At 51.3% G+C, this 26,117-nt stretch overlaps 1 pseudogene; it reads right to left on the reverse strand.

Annotated features, from left to right (window-relative positions):
• Positions 1–825: 825 nt before the first annotated feature.
• Positions 826–5,685, reverse strand: LOC131570334 (zinc finger protein 271-like; annotated as a pseudogene).
• Between the last annotated feature and the right edge of the window lie 20,432 nt (positions 5,686–26,117).

Below are 26,117 nucleotides of genomic sequence, written 5' to 3' on the forward strand. Positions count from 1 at the left end.
GGTGGGACAGTGGGATGGGCCAGGCTGTGGGCAGGCTGGTGGTCATCTGGGCTGGGGGCAGGCCAGGCTGGGGGGCTGCAGGACCAGGGGCTGTCCGGATCAGAATCCAGCTGGGATCCATGGCTCTCGTGTCCATCTGGACCAGTGTCCATCCAGAGTGGGATCCATGGTCTGGTGTCCATCTGGTCCAGGGTCCAACCTCTCCTGCCCCCATCCATCTCATACTCTCCAACCCAGCCAGGGCCACTTCTCACTGCAGAGTGGACAAGACCCTCAGTCAGTGCCAAGATGACCCCAAACCCCGTCCCAGCAACCCTGCCAGGCCACCCACCCCGAGCCCCAGTGCCACTGGTGTTCCCTGGAAGCCAGGCCAGATCCGGAATTCCTGGCAAAGGAGATCCAGAGTCCTGGGCTGGGGACTCAAGGGCATCCAGAATAGCGAGCACTGAGTCCATGGGGCATGGGGGGACAATTAGGAACACAACTGGGGACATGCCTGGGTGTCCGGGTGTGGGGTGTGAAGAAGGTTAAGGGGTGGGGAGAGGGTTGGAGGGCGGGATGCACCCAAAACTTCACCAAGTCAAAGGGGAGGATGTTCAAAACTGGGGGCGGGGGGGAGGATGGAAAATAGGGAAAGGAGCCAAAAAGGGGGAAAAGAACCCCAAATAGGGGAAGAGTGACCCAAAATGGGGGGAGGACCCAAATGACAGAGAAAGTATCCAAAGTAGGGAGGAAAATACACAAAACAGGGAGAAGGGACGCAAAAGACGGGGAAAGGATCCAATACGGAGGGAACGTCTCAAAGGGGGAGGAAAGGACCCAAAATCAGAGGACAAAGGGTGTCGCGGGAACAAAGCTCTTCCTGCACTTGGGGCACTCCCATGGCTGCCCTTAGTGGTGGCTCTGTTGGTGTCTAGTCAAGCTAGAGCTCTGAGAGAAGCTCTTCCTACACTCAGAACACTCGTAGGGCCTCTCCCCGGTGTGGATGCACCAGTGGCTGATGAGAGCAGCGTTCTGCTTGAAGCCCTTCCCGCAGTCACGGCAGTTGGAGGGCCTCTCATCTGTGTGAAGCTGCTGGTGCAGGAGGAGAAAGGAGCTGGTCTGAAACCTCTTCTTGCGTTTAATACACTCATAGGGCCTCTCTCCAGTGTGGATCCTCTGGTGGCCAATCAGGTGGGACTTTGACATTAAGCTCTTCCCACACTGCCCACATTTGTAGGGCTCTTCCAGACCTGTGTGGACTTCCATGTGGCGGGTCAGGTGGCTTCTCCACTGGTAGCTATTCCCACATTCCCCACACTGAAAAGGCCATTCCCCAGTGTGGTTTCTTTGGTGGATGGTCAGTTCAGAGCTCATCCTGAAGCTCTTCCCACCCTCTGCTGTCGGGAGTTTAGTTCAAGCATGGCTTAAAGAAAAAGGCCATGAAGCCATGCAATTGAGAGAAAAGTAACAGGTAGCTGTGAAGCAGTTCCAAAGCAGTTCCCAGCCTGACTTGTATAAACAATTAGTCTCTCTCAGGCATTATTCTATAAACAATAAAGTTCTCAGGCAGTCTTCCCATAACAAATGAAACACCCCCTCTGGGAAAAGATGGCACCCTGGGAAACAGATATGGAAGTTTTGGGAACCGTTCATATCACAGTGAGAACACTGGTTTTATTTTGTGTAAACAATCAACGGTATTGTAAAACAAAAGGAGTGGTTAGAGTTTTCTCTGTTAGCCTATTATAAACCTGGATTTTGGAATATGCATGAAGTTAATTAACACTGTTATTTAAAGTGACTGATCGATCAATAAATTGGAGTTCGATGCATTATAGGATGGTCGTTCTCCCCCTCACTTCAACACTCTGTATACTCATAGCTTTGTTCCTCCGTGTGGGTCCTCAGGTGGGCAGTCAGGGTGGAGTTCTGGGTGAAGCTCTTCCCAAACTCAGGACACTCGTAGGGCCTCTCCCCGCTGTGGACGCGCAGGTAGTGATGAGGCCGGAGTTGTACCTGAAGCCTTTTGCACAATGGTGGCAGCAGAAGGGCCTCTTGCCTTTGTGACTCTGCTGCTGCCTGATGAGACAGCAGCTCATCTGAAACCTCTTCCTGCATTTATCACACTCGTCGGGACGTTCTTCTGTGTGGATTCTCATGTGGCGGATCAGGGAGAATCTCAGGGAGAAGCTCTTCCCACATTCTGAGGACTTGCAGGACTCCTCCCCATCCTGGAGCTGCTCATGGATCCCCAGCTCTGAGCTGCAGCTCCATCCCTGGCCCAGGGTGGGCCTTTCCCCCTCAGATCCCCGTTATCGGTGTTTGCAGCCCCTCCTCGTAAGGGATCTCTGGGGCTTTTCTTTCCCCTTTGATTCCTGTGCTGTGGAGCGGCACAAAACAGCCTCTTCTACAAAGTTCTCCTGTGGGGATTTGACCTCCCTGGTCTCTGGCCTAAGCTTCTTGTCTGGGGAAGGAAGGACAAGGAGAAGATGGGATTTGCCTCTGTGCAACAGGGAAGGGCAAGGAGATCCCCCCAGTGCATCCCCAGCAGGACGGCTTTGGCAGCAGGGTTGTCCTGCAGCCGGGGGCCGTGCTGGGCTGAGAGATGGAGCAGGAGAGAGGGGGAAAGGGGCACTGACTTCCTCCTCACCTGCCTGGGGCTGCTGGGCCATCTTCTTCCTCAGGGCGTCCTCCTTCTTCATCGGGCCAAGGTTTGGAAAAAGAAAATCCTGGTTTGGGGGAAAACAAGGGCTGAACGTGTTGGGTTTGATAGTCCTGTTGCCCAAGTGCAGCTGGAGAAGTCAGTGCCCCTTTCAGCCTCGGGGGGCCTGGAGCCTGCTCATCCCCAGCCTCCCCCACCCCTCCAGGCAGCCAGTTTGTCTCCCAGCTCCGGGATCGTCCCTCTGTGCTCTTCCCCACTCCAAGGCTCCCGAGCTCCCTTTTGCTCTCCTGGGCATCCCCCAGCCCGAGATTGCCCCTGTGCCCATCGGTACCAGGCGAAGGTGAGGCTGTTCCCTCCATGGGAAATTCACAGTTCGGGTTTGAGGTCCTGCAAGAGTCAAAGATCCCCTGCCCCATGAAAAAACCCTCCCAGAGACCCCCAATGGATCTGGTGTGAGCTCTCCCTCCCCACTCACCTGCGGCTTCTGGAGGGGGCAATGCAGCAGGAGTCAGGGGAGCTTCAGCCTGAGCGGCAGGGGAAGGCGGCGGGGAAACCAACGTGGTTGTGCTGCTCCTCTTCCTTCTGCTCCTCCACTTACTCCTCGTCTGTTCCTCCTCTTCCTCCCACTTTTCTTTCACTCCTAGACTGGCCCAGGCAATGCTGACACCCAAAAGCAGCCGCGCTCTGCCCTGGGCGGGTTCCGAAACAGCATGGCAGTGAAACTAGGGAGTGAAACTGGGAGCATTGGGAAAGATCATGAGAGCAGCGGAAAGGAATTGGGAGTGCTTTCCCTGCCAGTCCCGCTTTTACTGGGAGAACTGAGAGGGAACTGGGAGCAAACAGCACTCGGAGGCGGCTGCAGCCGGCAGCTAGTGGGGCCACGATAGAAGGCCTGGTTATGAGAATAAGAGAGCGATCACGTGCTGGGATTGGTGGGCGGGAGCAGCGCGGGGTTTGCTCGGTTATGTGAGGGCCGGGAGGGGCCAGAGCAATGGCGGCGGCGGCCGGTGAGAGGGGACAGGGAGCGGGAATGGGGACCGGGAGCGGGAATGGGGACGGCAATGAGGACAGGGAGTGGGTATGGGGACAGGGAAGACGCATGGGAATGGGGACATGATCGGAAATGGCACCCAGAACTGGAATGACACAGAGAATGGGGACAGGGACCGGGAATTGGAATATGGGTATGGGACAGGGAATATTGAAATGGAAATACGGGAACAGGAGCAAGACCGTGAATAACAGAAGGGGAACAGAGACTTGGAATATGGGAGACAGATAGGGAATGAGACTGGAATGAGATTCAGGCTGGGATGGCAGCAGAACGGTACCAGGGTGACATGGGAATGGGTGGGTGAGAGGGGGTGACAGCAGGGAGAGGGGGATCCTGGACAGGGACACTGGCAACCAGGACAGAGGGACATGGAGACAGTTCCAGGGCAGGGGGGCCTTGATCAGCCACGCCACAACTTTCACCAGGGTTCCCAAGCACTTTTGCAGCTACTGGGCCTGTTCTGCCCAAAGCCCTGAGCAACCCCCAAGTCCCTCCCAGGAAACCCCACCTCCCTCAAACCCAACATGTCCCCCCTCCCCTGGAAGATCCCCCCATGTCCCCATCAATGGCTTATTCCAATGTCTTTTTTTTTACCCTAGTTTTGTGTGTTTTGAAGGGACCAACAGAAATGAAAGGAAAATCCAGGCCACGGGGTGCAAGGAAGATGTGAAGCAGCTGGAAAGGTGGTTTCTAACATGGATAACCGGCAACAGGAATGGCCTGGGCTCTGCTTACCGGGGTTCCCTAGGGATTACCCAGGGTGGATCCCTCTGTGGCGGCTGGAGCTGGAGTAGCGCAGGAAGGTCTTCCTGCACTTGGGGCACTCACTGGGCTGCCCTTAGTGCTGGCTCTGTTGGTGTCTGCTCAAGATAGAGCTCTGAGAGAAGCTCTTCCCACACTCAGGACACTCATAGGGCCTCTCCCCACTGTGGATGCGCCGGTGGGTCACGAGGGTGGAGTTGTCCCTGAAGCCCTTCCCGCAGTCAGGGCAGCGAAAGGGCCGCTCCTCCATGTGAATCCTCTGGTGCCTGACAAGATGAGAGCTGGTCTGAAACCTCTTCCTGCATTTATCACACTCATAGGGCTTCTCCCCAGTGTGGCTCCTCAGGTGGTAGATCAGGTGGGAGCGCTGGCAGAAGCTCTTCCCACACTCCCCACACTCGTAAGACCTCTCGCCAGTGTGGATCCTCTTGTGGACAATCAGGTTCGACTTGTGGGTGAATCTCTTCCCACACTCGGGACACTCATAGGGCCTCTCCCAGGTGTGCATGTGCTGGTGGCTGACAAGGGAGGAGTTGTACTTGAAGCCTTTCCCACAGTTGGGGCAGAGGAAGGGCCTCTCCTCTGTGTGAGTGCGCTGGTGCCTGAGGAGATCAGAGCTGGTCTGAAACCCCTTTCTGCATTTATCACACTCGTAGGGTTTCTCCCCGGTGTGCCTCCTCATGTGGACAGTCAGGTGGGAGATCCGGCTGAAACTCTTCCCACACTCCTCACACTTGTAACACCTCTCCTCGGTGTGGCTCCTCAAGTGGACAGTCAAGTTGGATCTCCGGCTGAAGCTCTTCCCACACTCCTCACACTTGTAAGACCTCTCCTCGGTGTGGCTCCTCAAGTGGACAGTCAAGTTGGATCTCCGGCTGAAGCTCTTCCCACACTCCTCACATATATAGGGCCTCTCCCCCATGTGGATTTTCATGTGGCAGATCAGGTTGGATTTCTGGCTGAAGCTCTTCCCACATTTCAAGCACTTCTGGGGCTTCTCCTTACCCTGAAGCTGCTCGTGGACCACGAGCTCTGAGCTCCAGGCGCCTCCCCGGTCCAGGGTGGGCCTTTCCCCCTCAGATGCCTGAGATCTGCGTTTGCAGCCCCTCCTCGTGCGGGATCTCTGGGGTTTTTCCTCCCCATTGGATTCCTGTGCTGTGGAGCTGCACAAAACAGCCTCTTCCACAAGGTTCTCCTGTGGAGATTTGTCCACGCTGGTCTCCATCCTCAGCTCCTGGTCTGGGGGAGGAAGGACAAGGAGAGGATGGGATTTGCCTCCATGCCACAGGGAAGGACAAGGAGATCCCCCCAGTGCGTCCCCAGCAGGATGGCTTTGGCAGCAGGGTTGTCCTGCAGCCGGGGGCCGTGCTGGGGTGGGATATGGAGCAGGAGAGAGGGGGAAAGGGGCACTGACTTCCTCCTCACCTGCTTGGGGCTGCTGGGCCATCTTCCTCTTCCTCATGACCTCCTCCTCTTGCATCGGGCCAAGGTTTAGAAACAGGAAATCCTGGCTTGGGGGAAAACAAGGGCTGGGTGCGTTGGGTTTGATGGTCCCGCTGCCTGTCTTGGTGTCTGCTAAGGAAGGAAGAGCCTCCCTTAAAATTCAAAATGTAAACCCCTTCCCTCTAAATCACTATAAGTTTGAAATTGAGGGGCTCTCAGGGAAAGATATGGAAATAGGAATAACAGTTCTTTGCTAGGAAAATACATAAAAAATGCAGTAGTAGAAAAAAAACCACTGACAGAGTCAGAATCCAAGCTGACACCCAGTTAGTCAGGGTGTTTGTTGCACTCCAATTAACTGGTGGCTGCAGTCCTCCTGGAGGGACAGATGTGGTTCTGTTGAAGCAGTGGTTCCTGCAGAAGGGTGTAGTTTTCCTCCAAAGGTCCAGTGGTGGTGTAGATAGGTCTGGTCTTCCTCGGTGAATCCAGTGGAGAAGAAAAGCTGCTCCTCTGGGAATCCAGTGGAGAAGAAATGCTGCTCCTCTGGGAATCCAGTGGGAAAAGCCTGACTGTGGTGTTCCAAATCTCTGATTATATCCAGGTAGGAATGCCTGGCTCCTCCCCATGGGTGGAACATCTACCAATGGGGTGAGGTAATTTTATCAGTCCTGCAGTGAGGCTCAATGGCCCATTAACAGAAGATATCTCCCTGGAGAGCTTGTGGAAGAGATAAAGAAAACTGCCCAATTAACAGAAGATAACTGCCCCACCTCTAACAGATGACAATAGAATACATACCCCCATCCACATCTTGCATTTACAACTTCAGACACTCTCCGTTGCTCTCAGTAGCCCAAAGTGTGATCCCAGTTGCTCCCTTTTAACAGCAGTATGATCCCAGTAACTTCCAATATGATCCAAGTCATGTACCACCATTCCCAGTATGGTCCTAGTATAATCCTACCTGCTTCCAATCCATCCCAGTATGGTCCAAGCTGCCTCCAGCTACATCAACACAATCAGTCCCAGTATGATGCCATTTGCTACCAGCGTGATCCCAGTTGCTCACAGCATCTCCCACTCACTCTCAGAATGATTCCAGTCATTCCCAGTATATCACATTAGCCCCTTACATGGTCTCAATTGGCCTGGCAGGTTCCTACTCACTTCCAAAACGATCCCAGGATGATCCCAGTACAGCCCAGTCCCTCCCAGCGATGCCACTCCTGGAATCCTCCAGTCCTGTCTGTGTTCCCCCCTCCCAGATTGCCTGATAGGAGCCCCAGGGGCTGGAAGGCCTCAACCAACATCCCCAGCAAGCCTCAGTGTGGATGTGCAGCCCCCAGTTTTCCCAGTTTGCCTCTCCTTCTCCCCAGGCAGGGTTCTCCTCCTCCTGCTCCTCCCAGCCCCAGCGGGTGGGAGCAGCCGAGAGCCCCGCGCTGCCCATCCCGACCTGTCCCGGCTCCATCCACGCTCCTGCCGCGGGCTGCGAGGGCTGCAGGACCGCGGCACGAGGAATGGGATGGTGGAGCAGGGAGGGAGAAGCAGCAGGACAAGGGCTGGAGGGAACAAGAGAAGGAGGAGGAGGAGGAGGTGTGGAGGAGGAAGAGGAGGAGGACGGGTGGGAGGAAGAGCTGGGTGAGAGGAGGAGGAGTGGGAAGTGGAAGCAGGGGGAACACATGCTCCAGCCCTCGCTTTCTCCACAGCACTCCCGGCCCCTGCGGCATTGCCCCCCCCATATCCCAGGTGATCACAGAGGGAGAGCTCATTCAAATATCCTGGGTGCTCCATAGGTGGGGATTTTTTTGGGGATGGGGGAGATTTTTGGAGCTCAAAGGACTCCAAAGCTAAGCTGCAAATGCCCATTGGGGAGATTTTGGCAGTGTCCCAGGAGGTTGTTTCTTCGCGGGGAAGGACAGGAGAGGGGAGAACACTGGGACACCGAAGTGTGTAGCCCAGAGAGAGGAGACCGCCAGGATTCAGCCCGGAGAGGGGAACACCCTTGCGAGGGGGAAGTCCTGGAGCTCCCCACAGCCTGGAGCAGAGTCAGGTGAAACGGGAGCGCTGAGACACCAAGAGCCCCGGCATTGCTAAGAGGGAGCCCAGAGAGGGGGATCTGGGGAACCCCCGGGGGCTGCAGGGAACCCCCAGCAGCACAGAGACTTTAATGAGCCTCTGGGGCTTTGTGCTGAGGCCCTGAACATCAGTCCCTGAGAGGGAGCTGAAGAAACCTCTCCAGAACTCTAAGTCAGAATCCATCTCTAAAGTTTCTTAGACTTTTACTTGGTCCCAGTGAGGGACATGACTGAGAAAGTGTCCCCAGGCCCCAGGCAGAGCAGAGAACTGGAGGCAGTGATGACAGGTGGGGACAAAGAGAAGCCAAGTTTTGGTGCTCTGGGGCACAGCAGGGTCCGTGCCACCAAGGGCTGGGAGGAGACACCTTGTCCTGAAGCACTGGGGCCTCCTGGCACAGCCCCAGTCAGGCTGGGCACGGTCAGCCCCTTGTCCTGCCCTCAGCATCCCCCCTAGCCCACATCCCAGTGGCCTCAAGGATCTGCTGGCAAGAGTCCCTGGGGAGCCTTGGCCAGGAATGGCCCTGGGGGCTCCTTAATGCTCCCTGCAGGTACTGCAGGTTTTTCAAAGGACTTTGGGTTTGGCTTTTGCCTTGGAGTCTCTGAGATGTTTGTGCACTCATGGCCTCCAATTATCTACTAAAGTCCCTGGAGAGGCTTTGTCAGTAACAACACTCAGTGGGGGTCATTAATGCTTCAAGGTACTTCAGTTATTTTAAGGTACTTGGTGTTGCCCTTTGGATACAGACTCTGTGAAAGGTTTGTTCAATCATGGCCCCAATTATCTATTTTAATGAGTCCCTTGAGAGCTTTGTACTGACATTCAGTGGGGTTCATTAATGCTTTGAGGTACTCAAGGTTTTAAGGTACTTCGGATTTTTCTTTCTCCACTCTCCATCTCTGAGAGGTTTTTGTGCCATCCTGGCCTCCAGTTCTCTCCTGCAAGGAGTCCATGAGGAGCCTGTGTTGGAGAGGGACCTCAGTGGGACCCATTCATGCTTTGAGACACTTTGGGTCTTTCCTCTGACTTTGACTCCTGGAAAGGTTTGTGCAATCTCCTCTCAGGCCCTGAGGTTCAAGGGCTCAGCTTCAAATGCACCTCAGAACTCATTAGGATCAGGCAAGTCCTGCCAAACCATGGCTCTGCCTTGATTTCCCTCTGGTCTGGAGCAGTTCATCAGGAAGATTTCCTTTTACAGTTACAGAGAAATGTTTCAATGAGCTTCTAAGAAATATGTAATCCTATTTTAAAGACTGTATTTTATTACTTTTCTCTTTTGAGAAGAGGTGATTGCAGCATTCCATTCCTGATATTGATGTAGTGCTGCTCCTAAGGAGGTCTGGCCATGTCAGAAGAGTTATACATTGGAACTGGAGTCCATTGTGGACAGCCACACCTCAGATTCCCCAACCCCATGTGAGACATGATTTTCACTTTCAATATTTTCAATGGTTTATTAAATCCTTATCAAAATACAACAGATTTCATATCTTTTCAAATACAACAGAAGACTGAATAAAGAAAACAATACAGTGCCGGAAGCAAAGAATTCAGTCACCATGTGCTCATCTACAAAATGGATGCTCTGTCTTTTACACCTCTAGCCCCTCCCAAAGTCTTGTCAATCGACTCCTTTTTCTCTGTCTAGTGGCAGAGATCACTGTCATACACCTTGATTGGAGGTCAGGTGCTGCCATAGTAACAAGCCGACCCTCCCAATTGCCCCAACTACTGAGGCCATCCTGTGATAACAATGCAAGGGGGAGGGGAAAGATAACTATACATCTACTAAACTTCTCTTAACATATATTTACATATATTTAATATTCACCCCTTAACTGTGAGAGTCAACCATAGAATTACTCATCTATAACAAACCTCCTTTTCTTTTTGTAGAAGTCATTTTGCACGAACAATTTAAGTAAAAAAATTTCTGTCTTTCTTGAATGAATCACACCAGCATCTGTTGATGTGGCCAAGGACAGTGGGAACAGGAGAAAAAAATCTCAGGTTTTCCTTAGACACATTTATTTGGAATGCACAAAATGGCATCCCAGAGGTCCAGTATGGCTTTGACTCCCATCTACCGTGCCTATGTAGCTGCTATCCATAGTCAGTGTATTTTAGGGGTCAGTACAGTGGCCAACTCAGTCCTGCCCTCCAGTCCCTGTTGAATTAAAAGACAACTGAGGAATTATAGAGGTTTGGTATGGCCTTTTGTCCCTACCTTACCATGCCTACGGGGTTGTTACCCACAGCAGGGGTATGGAGCCTTCTTGGTAGCAAAAAAAGGGGCCAACCCAGTCTTGTTTCCCTTCTTTTGTCTTATTTTCTTATAGAAGCTGTCCCATTACCTTTCACAGTTCCTTGTGTACTTCTCCTCAACAAATGCTGGTATTTCTCATCCATTAAAACAGGAAGAGTTCTCAAGCTGGTTGGTGGAAGCTTGACTCCACTTTTTGGGTATCTTGGTGTTTTTCTGGTTGTCTTTCAGTCTCTGCTTGAGAGTCAATCTTGTTTCACCTGGCCTGGATGTTACAGTCCACTCTTTGGGCTCTTCTACTGGGCCTTTGACTATGCTGCCATGAATCCATCCCTGCTCTGCAGTTCACACGGCCGATTTGGTGGTGAGCAGTTCCTGAAAGGGACCTTCCCACTGGGGAGTTAGAGGCTGATCTCCCTGTGGCTTGATCATCACCCAATCCCCAGGACTAATATTATGGATTCCGCAATCCAGGCTGGTAGATTAAGTAATTGCCCCTTTATGTCTTAGCCCTTCTAAGGTTTGTGCTATGGACATAACAAATTTCTTGGCATTGGTTTCCCCTTCCTCATAGGTGGCAACCTTCTGGGGTGAGGTCCGGAAGGGAAACCCAAACATCATTTCATAGGGTGACACCCCCAGATCTGACTGGGGTTGAGTTCTAATTCTTAATAATTCTTAATAAGGCCAAAGGGAGACATTTCATCCATGACACTTGGGTTTCAATCATTAGCTTAAATAGAGCTCTTTTAAGAGTTTGATTCATTCTCTCAACCTGACCAGAACTCTGTGGATGCCATGGAGTGTGTAATTCCCATTTTACTCCCAGGGCCTGAACAATTTTCTGCAATATCTTTAATGTGAAATGAGTTCCCCAGTCTGAATCAATCCTGTTTGCCATCCCATATCAGGAATGATTGATTCTAGAAGTGTTTTACTCACAACATTGGCATTGGCTTTCACAGTGGGTACCACCTCTACCCAATAAGTCACGTGATCTACTATCAGTGGCAAAAATTTCCACCATTGTACCTGGGGAAGCTCAGTAAAGTCTACTTGGATGTTTTGAAAGGGCTCTAAGGCTAGTTGTCACCCTCTTCTGGGTGTTTTCCTCATGATTTTCTTATTCACTTGTTGGCATATCACACACCCTCCAGTTACTTGCTTAGCTATTCTGAAAATTCCTTTGCATCCCAAATCCCTTAGAAATTGATCACTTAGCACTTGTGTACCCAAATGTGTTGTTCCATGTATGCCTTCTAGCATTTTCCTGGCCAGGAGTTTATTCAACATTTGCCTTCCATCTGCTAATCTCCACTTCTCTTTTTTATCTTTCTTGGCTCCTCTTTTAAGGAGTTCTTCCTCTTCTGTCCCACTGAATACAGGGACTTTTTGCATTTCTCTCATGGGTGTTAATACTATTATTAGTGTTTTTGTCTCTGATTCAATTGCATTTTTAGCCTCTAGATCAGCCTAATTGTTGCCTCGCTCCTCCTGAGTTGCCCCTTTTTTATGTCCTTTAACATACACCACTGCTACTTACTCTGGTAATTGTAAGGTTTCTAACTCTTCTAAAAGAAATTTTTTGTGAATCAATCCCTTTCCCTTTGAATTTAATAGCCCCCTCTCTTCCCAATTTTTTCCAAATATATGCACTATTCCAAAAGTGTATTTTCAGTCTGTATATATTGTTCTTCTTTTCTGTGCTAATATATCCAGAGCTTGTTTTAGGGCATACAACTCAATGCCTGGGCTGACCAGTTGGAAAATAACTTTATCTTTTCTATGGCTACCAACCCTTCATGCACTATAGCGTACCCCAATACCCTGTGCCCCTTTATTACCTGTGAAGATCCATCGATGTACAATTGTTTTTCACTTTGGAGGGGTTGATCTGTTACATCCTCTCTTACTCTAGTTTGACAGTTTATAACCTCTAGGCAATTATGTATTAGTGCCTCATCTGGTTCTCCATACAAAAACGGGGCAGGGTTGAGTTGGTTACTGACGATTAGCTCTAAAACATTATCTGTTAAGATGGCTTCATACTTTAGCATTTGGGAATCAGTGAGCCATTTCTCAGGATACTCGTTATTGAGTCTGGGACATATATCTTCAATTTTCAATTAAATGGTTAATTTTTTGCTTTCTGCTATGAGTAGGGAAGTCACTGCCGCACCTGAATGCAGGCTGGCCAGCCCTGGCTGACAGGCTCCAGTAATTTTGATAAATAGGCCACTGGTTTCCTGGATCCTCCTCAGTCCTAGGCTAACACTTCATGTGTTACCTCTTTTTCTATATCCACAGACAGATAGAAGGGTTTGTCTAAGGCAGGAAGACTCAGGGCTGGTGCACTGACTAATTTTTGCTTCACAGCTTCAAACGTTTGTTCATTGTCTTTTTCCCACCTAATCTCTCCAATTAACTTTTCACACAAGAACCGGATGGCCTGCGTGTATCCTCCAATCCATAGCCTACAATATCCCAACAGACCTAAAAACCTTTTGACTTCTTTCTTAGTTTTTGGCCGTGGGAGTGAGATTATTCCTGTAATTCTCTCAGGGTTCAGTTCCCAGCTCCCTTGACAAATTATATGTCCTGGATATTTCACTTCCCTTTCTACAAATTCGAGTTTCCCTTTTGATACCTGAAGTCCTTGGCACCCCAGAAAATTTAACAACACTATGGTGGATTCCCAGACTTCTTTTTCTTCCCATCCTCAGAGAAGCAAATAATTTACATATTGGATGAGCTTTATCTCAGTTTTAATGGAGAAGAGTTGTGTTACTTCTCCTAGAGCTTGACCAAAGAGGTTTGGTATAGTAGGAGGCCTAGTAAAATATCTGTATTGTATTTGAATATCTGTATATAGGCCTTGCCCCGATAAGCCCAAGTTGTTCTTGATGGGCTGCAGCTGCGATGTCCTTAACTGGGCTGCAGCTGTAGCTAGTGAAGAAAACTGGGATTAAAGGGGCTGGGCTTGGCCAGTCAGGGAGAGCCTGGAAGGAGCCCTGACTAAGAAGCAGCAACAAGAAGGAGGTGAAGTCTGTGATGTGAAGAACTGCCCCCAAGAAATATCACCGAGAAGGTACGAGACTTTAGAAATATATTTGTGATAATATGGGACTTTAGAAACATGAAATACAACAAGATAACAACAGTTTGGGGATTGAGAAAACCCTTGGAGTAACCCAGTCCACTGAAGCTGTTGCTTTCTCCCAGAATCGGGGTTCTCCCATTCAAAAGCAAATATAACCCACTTTCCTCTGCCAGTGGGTATGCCCAAAAAGCATCTTTTAGGTCTATCACGCTAAACCACTGGGATGTTACTTAGGAGTGTATAGGGATTAGGCACTACTGGGTACTGATTCACTATTCTTTTGTTCACTTCTCTCCAATCTTAGACAAGCCTGTAAGTCCCATCTGACTTCTTTACTGGTAATATGGGTGTATTATGGGGGGATATACATGGTTCTAAGATCCTGTCCTCAAGTAGGTCCTGGAGCAGTGGCTGCAGTCCCCATCTCCCCTCCAGGGAGAGTGGATATTGTCATAGCTGAACTGGATGGTTCACATTAACTATTTTTATTACTATAGGTTTCATGTTCAATTTACCTCAGTTTTTTGGTTTTGCCCAAATCATCTCTTGAATTTTCTCCTCAATTTCTTCCCTTAATTGGAGAAGTTAACTACCATTTTCCCTTTCTCTGGGAGCACTCCTGAGAATGTCAAAATGCACCTGTAAATCCTGTCCTAATAAATTTCATCCTGCTTCTGGAACTAATAGAACATCCCCAATTCCCATTTTATTTGTTCCTCCAAACTTTGTTTGCTGTATAACTGAGGCTTTGAAACTTTCCCCTTGTTAATGTTTGAAAAGACAGGTGTCAGCTAATGAAGGCAGGAGCCTCCCCTGAAATGGAAAATGTAAGCCCTCTTCCCTCCACATTGTTATAATTTTGAAATAAAGGGGGCTCTCAGGCACAGATATGGGAGCAGGAAATAACAGTTCTTTGTTAGGGAAGAAAATTAAACAAATAAATAATGCAGTACATTAGAAAAACATTGACAGTCACAACTCAACCTGACACCCTGTGGGTCAGGGTGTTGGCGGCAGTCCAATTGGAAATGTGGCTGCAGCCCTCCTGCAGTGTCAGGTGTGGTTCTGTTGGAGCAGGCGGTCCTGTAGAAAAGGATGTATTCTTCCTCTGAAAATCCAGTGGAAGAAGAGACAGCTGCTGTTCCTCTGGGGAATCCAGTGGAGAAAGCTGTTCTGGTATTCCAGAATCTCCAGATTATATCTGGGTAGCAATGCTTGGCTCCTCCCTCTGGGCTCACATCTCACAATGGGATGCTGTAGTTCTTATCAGTCATGCAGTGACATTCAATAGCCCATTATAAGCAGATGTCCAGTCAGAGAGAGAAGGAAAACTGCCCACTTGACAAGACAACTGCCATAGAGATGGCAATAGAGTACATCTTGCCTTGCAATCTGGAACAACCCCAGAGCCATCAGCCCATCTCTGCTGGTTATATGATGAGGCCTCCAAATCCCATCTTGGGAGATTTTTGGTTCCTCTCCAAGGATTGTGAAAATGGAAAAATGTGGTCAAAGGCATTTTCTCCCAAATCTTGCAGTGACAGGCTCAATATTTCTAAATTGAATGAGGGTAGATTTACATTTGTTAGAAAGAGGAAATATGTTATAATTATGAGAGTGGCACAAAATGGCAACCGTTTTTCCAGAGAAGTGGATTCCCCATCCCAGGAATTGTCCAAGAGCAGGAGCTTTGTGCAGCGTTGCCCATTGAAACCCTCTCATCTCCAGTGACAGAATTCCTGCATTGTGGGTTCTCTGATATGCTGGGTGCCCTCACAAGGCTTCTGGCCAGAATGTCTGCTGAGGGCAGCCAGGCTGCTGCTGGGGCAGTGACCTTACAGCCATCACCATGGCAGCCCTGTCCCCTGGGCCTGGCTCTGCCCTTTCCTCTGCCCCTGCCTTGGCTCTGCTGGCATGAAGAGTTTTGTCATTAATATCTTGTCGCCAAGGTGCTGGGGCCAATGGCTTCCCAGTCAGGCTCCTGGGGCAGAAGTGGCTTTTCAGAGCCCAGCCAGGAATGAGCCCTGAGGCAGCAGCTCTGCAGTGGTGGCCACCAGGCCGGGCTGCCAAGGGAGGCTTCTGGCCATGGCCTGCAAGCAGCTGCTGCTGCCAAGGTGCCTTTGGTGCCTCAGGCTCTCCCTGGCACAGCTCCCAGCACGGCACTCTGCCCTTGTGCCCGAGCCCTTCCCTGTGCTGGGGCTGGCCTGGGGCTTTTCCTGCAGCAGGACCTGCCCTGCTGATAGCACAGGAAAGGCAGTTCCTGCTGGAGCAGGAGGCTCTGCCTGCCATGGGTTCCAACAACTCCAGCAAGGCCCTGTTGACTTCAAAATTTCTTCCTAGCAAAGAATATTCTAATTGTTAGAGCTCCAATGCTATGGAGGAAATAACCCAGATCAAGATCTTTCTGTCTAAGCATGATCAGAATTTCTAGAAATCTGTGTGGTATACCATCATTAATCCTGTGGGACAAGTTCAATTCCCCCTGTCCAATCTTTTGCACCTTTGTCAATGTCTGGGGCTGGGATTGGATCCAGCCACTCCCAGTCTCCTCTCTGAGATGGAATTTTAGAAGTCATGGGGATCTGGAGGGTTTTATGGGTTCTATGGTGGCTGCTGTGTGCCATTTCTCTACCCCATGACTCAGCAGGAATTTCTCCAAGGAAGAAACAAAGCTTTTGCCTGAATCTCCCACTTGGCCCATGACAGGAACCCCTGTGAGTGTCTGGGACATCCTGGGTCTTTGGCAGCCTGGGGACTCCTGGGATGTCACCGTGGAGCCCCTGTGAGTGCCTGTGACAGATCGGTGCCTTTGCAGCACAAGGTGCCCTGGGATGTCACCATGGAATGGCTGTGACTGCCTCTGAGCACAGGGCTCTTTACCATCCCCAGAAAGCTCTGGGAGGTCTCCATGGAGCCCCTGTCTCTGTGTGTGACATTCCAGCTCTGGAACAGGCTGGAGACTCTTGGAATGTCCCCATGTGTTGCTATAGGACACAAAAGAACACAAGCGCACACCGCTGTTCTCATGGTGAAAAAAAAATGAAGTTTATTTTCTGACTCCAACATTTATAGTTTCCCAAGAGTGACAGTGGATTGGAGGGTGACAGTACCACCTCTCCAATGACACTGGACAAACTAAGAATCCATCAAATTTCTCCTCCTCCATAAAGGAATGCAAAACAATGAGTTATTTACAGCAAGTGTGTGAGAAAGTTCGCTACAAAAATTTCAGTATCGTAGAAAATCTTAAAAAATCAGGGCACATCCCATGGAACCCCTCTGAGTGCCTGTGGCAACTCAATTCTTAGCAGGCACCCATCACGAGAACCCATTGCTCTGGACAGTTTCCATGACAAACCTCCCCAGCCCCCTGTTGCTCTGGACAGTTTCCATGGCAACCCTCCCCAGCCCCCTGTTGCTATGGTCAGTTTCTATGGCAACCATCACCAGCCCCCTGTTGCTATGGTCAGTCCCTCGGCAGCTCCATGGAGACCCCATGCCGGGCTGGTTGCCATGGACACCAACTCAGGCCTGCAGCCACAGCCTGTTGCCATGGCAACCATTGGCAGCCCCATCCCCAGGCTCATGGGATCCCAGAACCACAGAATTGGCTGAGCTGGGAGGGACCCATCAGGATCCTCCAGTCCAACTGCTGGCCCTGCACAGAACACCCCAACAATGCCAGCCTGGGCCTGGCAGCGCTGTCCAAACGCTGCTGCAGCTCAGAGAGCCCTGGAGCTGGGACCCTTCCTGGGGAGCCTGGGCAGGGCCCCAGCAGCCTCTGGGCAAAAACCTTTTCCTGACATCCAACCTGAGCCTGCCCCGACTCAGCTGCAGCCGTTCCCCCCACTCCTGTCCCTGGGCACCAGAGGGAAGAGGTTCCCACAGCCCCAGCCAGGGGCCCGCTCCCAAGGCTGTTGCCATGGCCACCAGGGCTGGGACCAGCTGGGATGCTCGGTTTCCAGGGGCCAGGGTGCAGGTATGGGATTCCCCAATTTTCTGCTCCTGCTAAAACCGCGCTGCCCTCACTGCCCTCCTGCCTCCCATGGAAAGCACAAAAGGCAAAGATCCCGGGCTGGGATAAGAACAATTTATTTGGAACAGCAACCAGATAAGGAACAAACTGGAACAGCAACAACACTGGTAACAGAAAGGATCAGAAAAACTATTTACAGGGAAAACTACAACACCACTGACTGTCTCTTTCCAGACACATATTCACTCCTGCCTGGAAAGGACGCCCTTCTCCTCAGGGGAGGAGAGAGACAGTCCCTTTCCTGCCCCTAGCAATAACCTGATGTGGGAGTGAATATAATGACACAAACATGGCCAGACCCTCATGTTCTTGGACCCATATCATGTCATTGGCAGGGACAGGAAAAGGGACAGCTGTCTTCCCAGCTTTGATGACAGGGAACATGGATCACCAGGGCTCTTCCCAAAGGGGATCCTCCAATGGGGGATGAAGCTGGAGCAGTGCAAGAAGCTTTTCCTGCAGTGGGGGCATTTGCAGGGCTTCCCTTACCGGTGCCTCTGTTGGTGTTTGGTCAAATGAGAGCTCTGGGTGAAGCTCTTCCCACACTTGGGACACTCGTAGGGCCTCTCCCTGGTTTGGATGCACCAGTGGGTAACAGGGCTGATGTTCTCTCTAAAGCCCTTCCTGCACTCAGGGCAGCGGAAGGGCCTCTCCTCTGTGTGAATCCGCTGGTGCCTGACAAGAGCGGAAGTGGTGTGAAACATTTTTGGACACTCGAGGCACTCGTAGGGCCGTTCCCCGGTGTGGATGTGTTGGTAGGTGACGAGCTCAGAGCTGCACCTGAAGCCCTTCCCACACTCCAAGCACTTGTAGGGCTTCTCCCCATCATGAAGCTGCTCCTGGGCCACCAGCTCCGAGCCCTTGCTGAAGCTCTGTCCACCTTCCTGGCCCAGGGTGGGTCTTTCCTCCTCAGAGCAACCCAGGCTGGGTTTGGTGCCCCTCGTCCTGTGGGACCTCTGGGACTTTTCCTCTCCATTGGATTCCTGCGCAGTAGAGCCGCTCAAAGTGGCCTTTCCATGAGGTTCTGCTGTGGGGATTTGTCCTCCCTGGTCTCCATCCTCTGCTTCTTGCCTGCAGGAGGAAGGACAAGGACAGGATGGGATTTGCCTCTGTGCCACAGGGAAGGAGAAGGAGATGTCCCCAGTGCTTCCCCGGCAGGATGGCATTGGCAGCAGCATTGTCCTGCAGCCGGGGGCCATGCTGGGCCGGGAGGTGGAGCAGGAGAGAGGGGGAAAGGGGCACTGACTTCTTCCTCACCTGCCTGGGTGTCCGGGGGCATTGTCTCAGTTTAAATAGACAGGTGTCTGCTAAGGAAGGCAAGAGCCTCCCTTAAAATGGAAAAAAGTAAACAACCTCCTTCCAAACTGTTATAATTTTGAAATTATGGGGCTCTAAGGCAACAGATATGGGACTAGGAATAACAGTTATGTAGCCAGAAAATTAAAATATAAATGCAATAGTACAGAGAAAAAACACCGACAGATTCAGAATACGACCTGACACCCAGTGGGTCACAGTGGCGGTGGCAGTCCCAATAAATGGTGGCTACAGTCTGCCTGCAGTGACAGGTGTGGCTGTGTTGAAGCAGGGATCCTGTAGGAAGGTGGCATTTTCCTCTGAAGATCCAGTGGTGGTGGTGTTTGGCCTGGTCTTCCTATGGGAATCCTGTAGAAAAGGTTGACTCTGGTCTTCCAGCCCTCTGATTATATCCAGGTAGGAATGCTTGGCTCCTCCCTCTGGGCGGAGCTTCTCACAATGGGATGATGGAATTTTATCAGTCATGCAGTGGCACTCAATGGCCCATTAACAGAAGATATCTCCTGGGAGGGAGGATGGGTTTTGGAAGAGATAAAGAAAACTGCCCAATTAACAGAAGGTAACTGCCCCATCAGATAGGAATAGAATACACGCTCCATGTTCCACTTAAGATAGCTGGGAAATGCTTTGCAGCATTCTGTGTCTGTGTCTCTATGTTCGTGTGTATTTTACACTCAAAGTCCCCCAAATTTCCAAGAAGTTTTCCCAGGGGTGTTGTCTTGTCCCTGTGTCCATCAGCACCTCCCTATGTCACTCTGTCACTGTCACCTCCACACATCTCTGAGCCACTGGCGCCTCCCAGGTTTGCACTGAATCCCTCCCTCCTGCCCTCCAGCACCAGCAATGCCCATGGCAGGGAGCTCAGAGCAGGAGCACCCAGGCCAGGGCTAATGCCAGGATCAGGAGCACCTGGCAGAGGCAGGAGGAATCCCCCATTCCAGGGGGTGCAAGGGGGGCACCCGTGTCCCCTGCCAGCCCCAGGGCTACAGACCAGGGAGGAGATGCCTCAACTGCCTCAGCTGAATTGATCCCCTCAACCCTTGGCCTGGGAAGTCTCTGGCTGGAGCACAATCTCTAGAGGAGAGTTCCCACAAGGAAGATAAAGAAAGGAATTGTTTCTTCCCTTTCTCTCATCCCTGCCCCGTGTGCTGATTTTCTTGTCATCTCTTAGCAAAACCAACAAAATGCATCTGCAATGAGGTGTTTCCCAGGGTCAGTTCCTAAATGGGGCCAAAGGAAGGTTTCCTGCCACAGAAAAAGTAAGCAATTTGGGATTTGTTCAGACAGTTGAAAACATGACAATTTCTAAGCACTGGAAATCCAGAGACTATAAAAACAGAGTTTGCAGTTTTAATGGTCTCTCCCTCTTCCCACTGATTTGTCACATCCCAACTCCAAAGGAGCAGATTATGGAAAGAAGACTCCAACAGCAGGTGTTGGAGGCCTAATCCCAGAGACAGGAAGAAAGAGTTAAATTGGGAAAAGATCTCCAATTGTTTTCCTATCATAATGACGACAAATAGCTCTGCAGTCCATGTGCAATATCCAGATGAAGAGGCACATTCCTGGTTTTTAATGTCAAATTGCAGTACTTTGGAACATCTTTCTGGATGAGAACAAACCACAGGCCAATAACTGACCCAGTTTTTTTTTAATGATTTCCCAAATCAGAAATCATTCAAATTCTACCAAGATGTCTTTCTCTGCAGGTGTCCCGGATTGCAAGGCAAGATGCATTCTATTTGCCATCTGTATGGCAGTTTTCCTTATCTCTTCCACAACCACTCCTCCCTCCTGGGGGGACATCTGCTGATAACAGGCTATTGAATGTCCCTGTGTGACTGATAAGAACTACAGCATCCCATTGGGAGATGCTCTGCCGAAAGGGAAGAGCCAAGCATTCTAGCCAGCTAGAATCTGGAGATTCTGGAATAGCAGCACAACTTCTCCACTGGATTTCCCAGAGGAACAGCAGCTGCCTCTTCTTCCACTGGATCCTCAGAGAAAGACTACACCCTTTTCTACAGGACCCCCTGCTCCAACAGAACCTGACACTCCAGGAGGACTGCAGCCACATTTCCAATTGGATTGCCACCAACACCCTGACCAACAGGGTGTCAGGTTGTGTTCTGACTCTCTAAGTGCTGTTTTAGTTTCCTGCATTGTTTATTTTATCCTTTTATTTTCTTCTCTATGAAAGAACTGTTATTTCTTGCTCCCATATTTTTGCCTGAGAGCTCCCCTTAATTTAAAATTTCTAGCAATTCGGTGGTGGTGGGGATTTTACATTCTCCATTTCAGGGGAGGCTCCTGCCTTCCTTAGCAGGCTCCTGTCTTTCCAAACCAAGACAGCAGGACAGAAGGCACTTTGATTCCTTTTGTCCCAAGTTTCTCCTGAGTTCATGACTTCAGATGATCAGGAAGAGTCACAACAGCACAAAAGCAGCCACAATGAGCAGGATCAAATCCCCAGGTCACCATTAAATGCACTCGATCCACACCTTCCACAGCCCAGCAGCAATTCCTGCCTGTGCCCCCAGCTCTGGCTCAGCCTGAGGGGCATCGCTCTGGTGTGTGCGGGGCCGGCTCCTGCAGGACACAGCACTGGGAGCCGCTCTGTGTCCCACAGCTTCGGCATCTCAGGCGCCGCTCCACAGCTGTGGGGCTGTGCCACCACTGTTCCATGGCTGCAGTTCCTGTGCCACCACGGTTCCATGGCTGTAGCTCCTGTGCCACCACTGTTCCACGGCTGTAGTTCCTGTGCCACCACTGTTCTTCCTTTTCTATGCTCACTCCACTATTGCTCAGAAGCTGTGCTGTGCTGTTTCAGCACAGTTCCTCTGCTCTTTCACGGCTGCTCCACTGCTGCTCCAACACTGTTCATCTCCCACTGTTCCACTGCTCCTTCTCTGCTCCTCCCCTGCTCCCCTGGTGTTCCACAGATGCTGATTCTGTTCTAGTGCTGCTGCCACAGCTGCAGAGTCACAGAGTGGGGAACATTCGGGCAGCACCACTGTGGTGTCACAGAGACCGGGAAAATGGGACTGGCACAGCTGTGGTTTCTTAGAGAGGGGAACACTGGGGCTGCCACTGCTGTGGTGCTATAGTGAGGGGATCTTTATGGCTGACACCAGAGTGGTATCATACACATGGGAACGCTGGGGCTTCCAGTGCTGTCTTGTCATTGAGAGGAGAATATTGGTGCTGCCTCTGCTGTGGAGTCATAGAGAGGAGAATGTTGGGGCTGCCAAAGCTGAGGTGTCACAGACAGGGGATGCTGGAGCTCCCACCACTGTGATATCACAGACAGGGCAATGTTGGGGCTGTCAAAGCTGTGGTGTCACAGGCAGGGGATGCTGGGGCTCCCACTGCTGTGGTATCATAGAGAGGGGAGTGTTTGGGCTGCCATCCTTGTGGGCTCAAAGACAGGGGAACCTTGGGGCTGCTACCCCTGTTTTGTCATATCCCTGTTTTACATAGAGAGGGTAATCTTGGGGCTGCCACCACTGTGGTGTCATACAGAAGTCAATGTTGGGACTGCCAACTCAGTGGTATCACAGAGAGGGGAATGTTGGGGGAGTCACCGCTGTGGTGTCACAGACAGGGGAGCATTTGGGGCTGCCACCTCTGCAGTGTCATAGAGAGGGGAATGTTGGGGCTGCCACTGTGGTGCTGTCATAGAGACGAGAACGCTGTGGGTGCCACCTCTGTGGTGTCACTGTCAGGGAAACACTGGGGTTGCAATTGCTTTGCTGTCATAGACAGGGGGACATTGGTATTGCCACTGCTGTCATGTCACAAACAGGGGAACTTTGAGGTTGCCACCACTGGGGTGTCACTGACAGGGAAACACTGGGGCTGCAAATGTTGAGGAGTCACAGAGAGGGGAATGTTGGAACTGCCACTGTGGCACTGCCATAGAGAGTAGAACTTTGGACAGCCATCCCTGCAGTGTCATAGAGAGGGGAACTTTGGGGCTTCCACTGCTGCGGTGCCACAGAGAAGGGGACACTGGGACTGCCACAGCGGTGGTGTCACTGGGAGAACTTTGGGGCTGCCACCACTGTGGTATCACAGACAGGGGAAGGTTGGGGCAGCCACTGCTGTGGTGCCAGAGAGAGAGGGACGTGGGGCTTCCACAGCTGCAGTGTCACAAAGAGGAGGAAGTTGTGGCTTCAACTGCTGTGGTGTCACAGAGAGGGGAATGTTGGGGCTGCTACTACTGTGTTTTCATAGACAGGGCAATGTTGGGTGTGCCACCAATGTGGTGTCAGAGAGATTGGAACATTGGTGCTGCCAGCACTGTTTTCTCATAGAGAGGGGAATATTTGATCTGTCACTGTGTTGGTGTCATACAGAGGGGAACGCTGGGGGTGCCACCTCTGTGGTGTCACAGAGAGGGGGAAGAGGGATGGCACAGCTGTGTTGTCACAGAGACAGGAACACAGGGGCTGCAACCGCTGTGGTGTCACAGAGAGGAGAATATTGTGGCTCTCACTATTGTGGTGTCACAGAGAAGGAATTTAGGGCAGCCACTGCTGTAGTGTCACAGAGAGTGGAATTTTAGAGCTACCACAGCCATGGTGTCACAGAGAGGAGAACATAGGAATTGCCACCCTTGTGGTGGGACAGAGAGGGGACCGTTGGAATTGTCACTGCTGTGGTGTCACATAGAGGGGGACATGGTCCTGCCAGAGCCGTGGTGTCACAGAGTGGGGAACACTGTGGCTGCCACCCCTGTGGTGTCACAGACCGGGCAATGCTCAGTCTTGAACCGCTGTGGTATCATAGAGAGGGGAACGTTGATGTTGCCACCACTGTTGTGTCACAGACACGGGAACACTGCCAAACCTCCCCTGGTGCTTTGCCCACTCCAGTGCTGCTCCTCTGTGACACTGCAGGGCCTCCTAGGGACATTGTCACACTGCAGTGTCTCTTGGGGACATTGTCACACTGCAAACCCTCATGGGACAATAGCGGCCGTGTGACACTCCAGGGTCTTGTAGAATCCAGAGACTCCTTTGGGACCATGGGCCTCCATGGAACCAAGAGGAGACTGTGAAACTCTGGGGCTTCATGGAACCATCCATTGTGATACCTCAGGGCCTCATGGTTCCCAGGAATCCTTGTGACACTACAGGATGAAATGGAACCAAAGGGACACTGTGACACTGTGGGTTCTCATGGAATCCAGAGGCCCTTTTGACTCAGTGAGACCAGTTGGAAACAAGGATCCTTTGGGATACCTCAGGGCCTTGTGGTATCCAGTGATCCTTGAGACATCATGGGGCCTCATGGAACCACAGGGACCCAGGAACACTGATGACAGAAGGCCTGACAATGTCACAATGGCCCCTTGGTTCCATGCAGCCCTGCAGTGTCACAAAGGCCTCTTGTTTCATGGTACCCCACAGTGTCACAATAGTCTCCTTGGTTCTGTGGTGCCGCACAGTGTCACAATGCTTTGCTTATTCCATGAGGCGTCGTAGTGTCACAATGGTCTCCAGGATTCCAAGAGTCCCCTCAGTGTCATAATGGCTCCCTGGTTCCATGAGGCTGTGAAGTGACTTAATGATCTTTCCATGGTTCCATGGTTGCATGAGGCCTTGCAATGTCACAGTGGACATTTGGTTCCATGGGGTCTCACAGTGTCACAATGGCCCCTTGTTTCCATGACACCCCAAAGTGCCATAATGGTCTCCACAGTTCCATGGACCCTTGGTGTCACAATGGACCCTTGGTTTGATGGGGCCCCTCAGTGGCACAATAATCCCTACATTCCATGGAGTCACACAGTGTCAGTACTGTCCCCTTCGTTCCATGGGGCCCAGCAATGTCACCGTGGTCTCCATGGTTCCATGAGGTCCAAGAGTGTCACAATGGTCCCTTGCTCTCACAGGGCCCCACAGTGTCACAATGGTCCCTTGGTTCCATGGGCCCTGTACTGCTGCATTCCCCCTCCCCTTCTCAGGCCACCCTGCCAGCTGAGAAATGCTCCTTGGGCCTCAGCTTTGGCCAACAGCCCCTGGGCTCAGCTCCTCTGCAGCTCATCACAAACACTGTCTGCTCCAGGCACTGCTGCTGCCCAACCAGCTCCTGCGTCCTTTAGCAGCAGCCCTGGGACCTGCTTCTGTTCCCTCAGTGGCATAAGATCCCTGTTCTCACACTGCCAAAGAAAGCTGTTGGTGCCAAGTGTGGCCAGGATGAACCATTGCTGGGACTGAAGCCCCTCTCTTGGGGCCCTGCAAACAGCGCTCCAAAAGGAGCCCTTGGAGCTCTCCTGGGCCAGCGACTCCCTCTGAGTGGGGCCTCTCCCAGCCGGGAACTCTCGGAGCCTGGGCCGATCCCCCCACTCCTTCAGGCTCAACCCTTTGCCCTTTGCTGGGGAGATGCCAAAAGATCCACAGTGAGCATTGCCTGCCCTCAGGGGAATTGCTCACAGGTGCCTTGCACTGACTCTTGGTGTCTCTGTGCACACAGGAGTGCCTGTGCTGGGGAAATGTGGCAGAAATGCTGCTCTCTGAGGTTTCTGAGTGCCTTGGATAGCTGAGCCAGTCAGGCCTGTAGGTAAGGGTGAGTCAAAAACTGTAAGCTAAGTTAAATGCTACTAGGAGTTTTTCTTTTGCTAAGTAGTGAAGTTTAACATAAGTTATAAGCTAAGCTGAATATTGTTAAGTGTTTTTCCACTGTAAAACCATTAAGTCCTAGGTTATAAGTAAGGTTAAGTACTGTCAAGTGCTGTTATTTTGCTAAATACTGAAGTCTAAGGTATGAATCAAGGCCTGTTAAATTTGAGTTCTGTTTAGCTTTTAGGCTGCATTCATTTTATCCTTGCCCTCAATGTCCTTTAGGCACACATTCAGGTGCACAAATTTTGACAGTTCTTAGTTAATTTGTGGTTTGATTGCCTGGATTTTGATTGGTTTTGTTGTTGCTTTGTTTCCTTGGTGTGCCTGAAGCGTCCAGTCACCAGCAGAGTGACTCTTGCCACGGAAATCTGTGCTGCTGTCCCTTTATATTCAGTCTGGTTTTTGCTGCTCCCTTGCTGGGGATTTTTTCAGCGCTCTCAAGGCCTCGTTGGTAGCAGGGTAAAGGAGCCCTGTCCCAGGCTCTGGCCCTGGGGGACACGGGGACGCTGTCGGGGGGTCCCTGTCCCCCTGTGCCACCCCCAGGGCCCCGGCCCCCTGTCCCCGTGTCAGGCTCTGGGGTCGATCTCGTGGAACATCCTCTGGGGGAGGCTGCGGGGACAGGGGCGGGGGTACCCGGGGGGACAGGGGACCCTGCTGTGCACGAGCAGGGTCGGACTGCTCTGAGGGAACTGTGAGGTGGGCCGGGGCAGAGTGACCTCCCCAGAGATCTCACACAGCCCCTGTGATGTCACACAGTCCCTGTGATGTCACAGAGCTCCCCTGTGATGTCACACAG

This window comes from Ammospiza caudacuta, chromosome 34, assembly GCF_027887145.1.
Source record: "Ammospiza caudacuta isolate bAmmCau1 chromosome 34, bAmmCau1.pri, whole genome shotgun sequence".
Lineage (NCBI taxonomy): Eukaryota > Metazoa > Chordata > Aves > Passeriformes > Passerellidae > Ammospiza > Ammospiza caudacuta.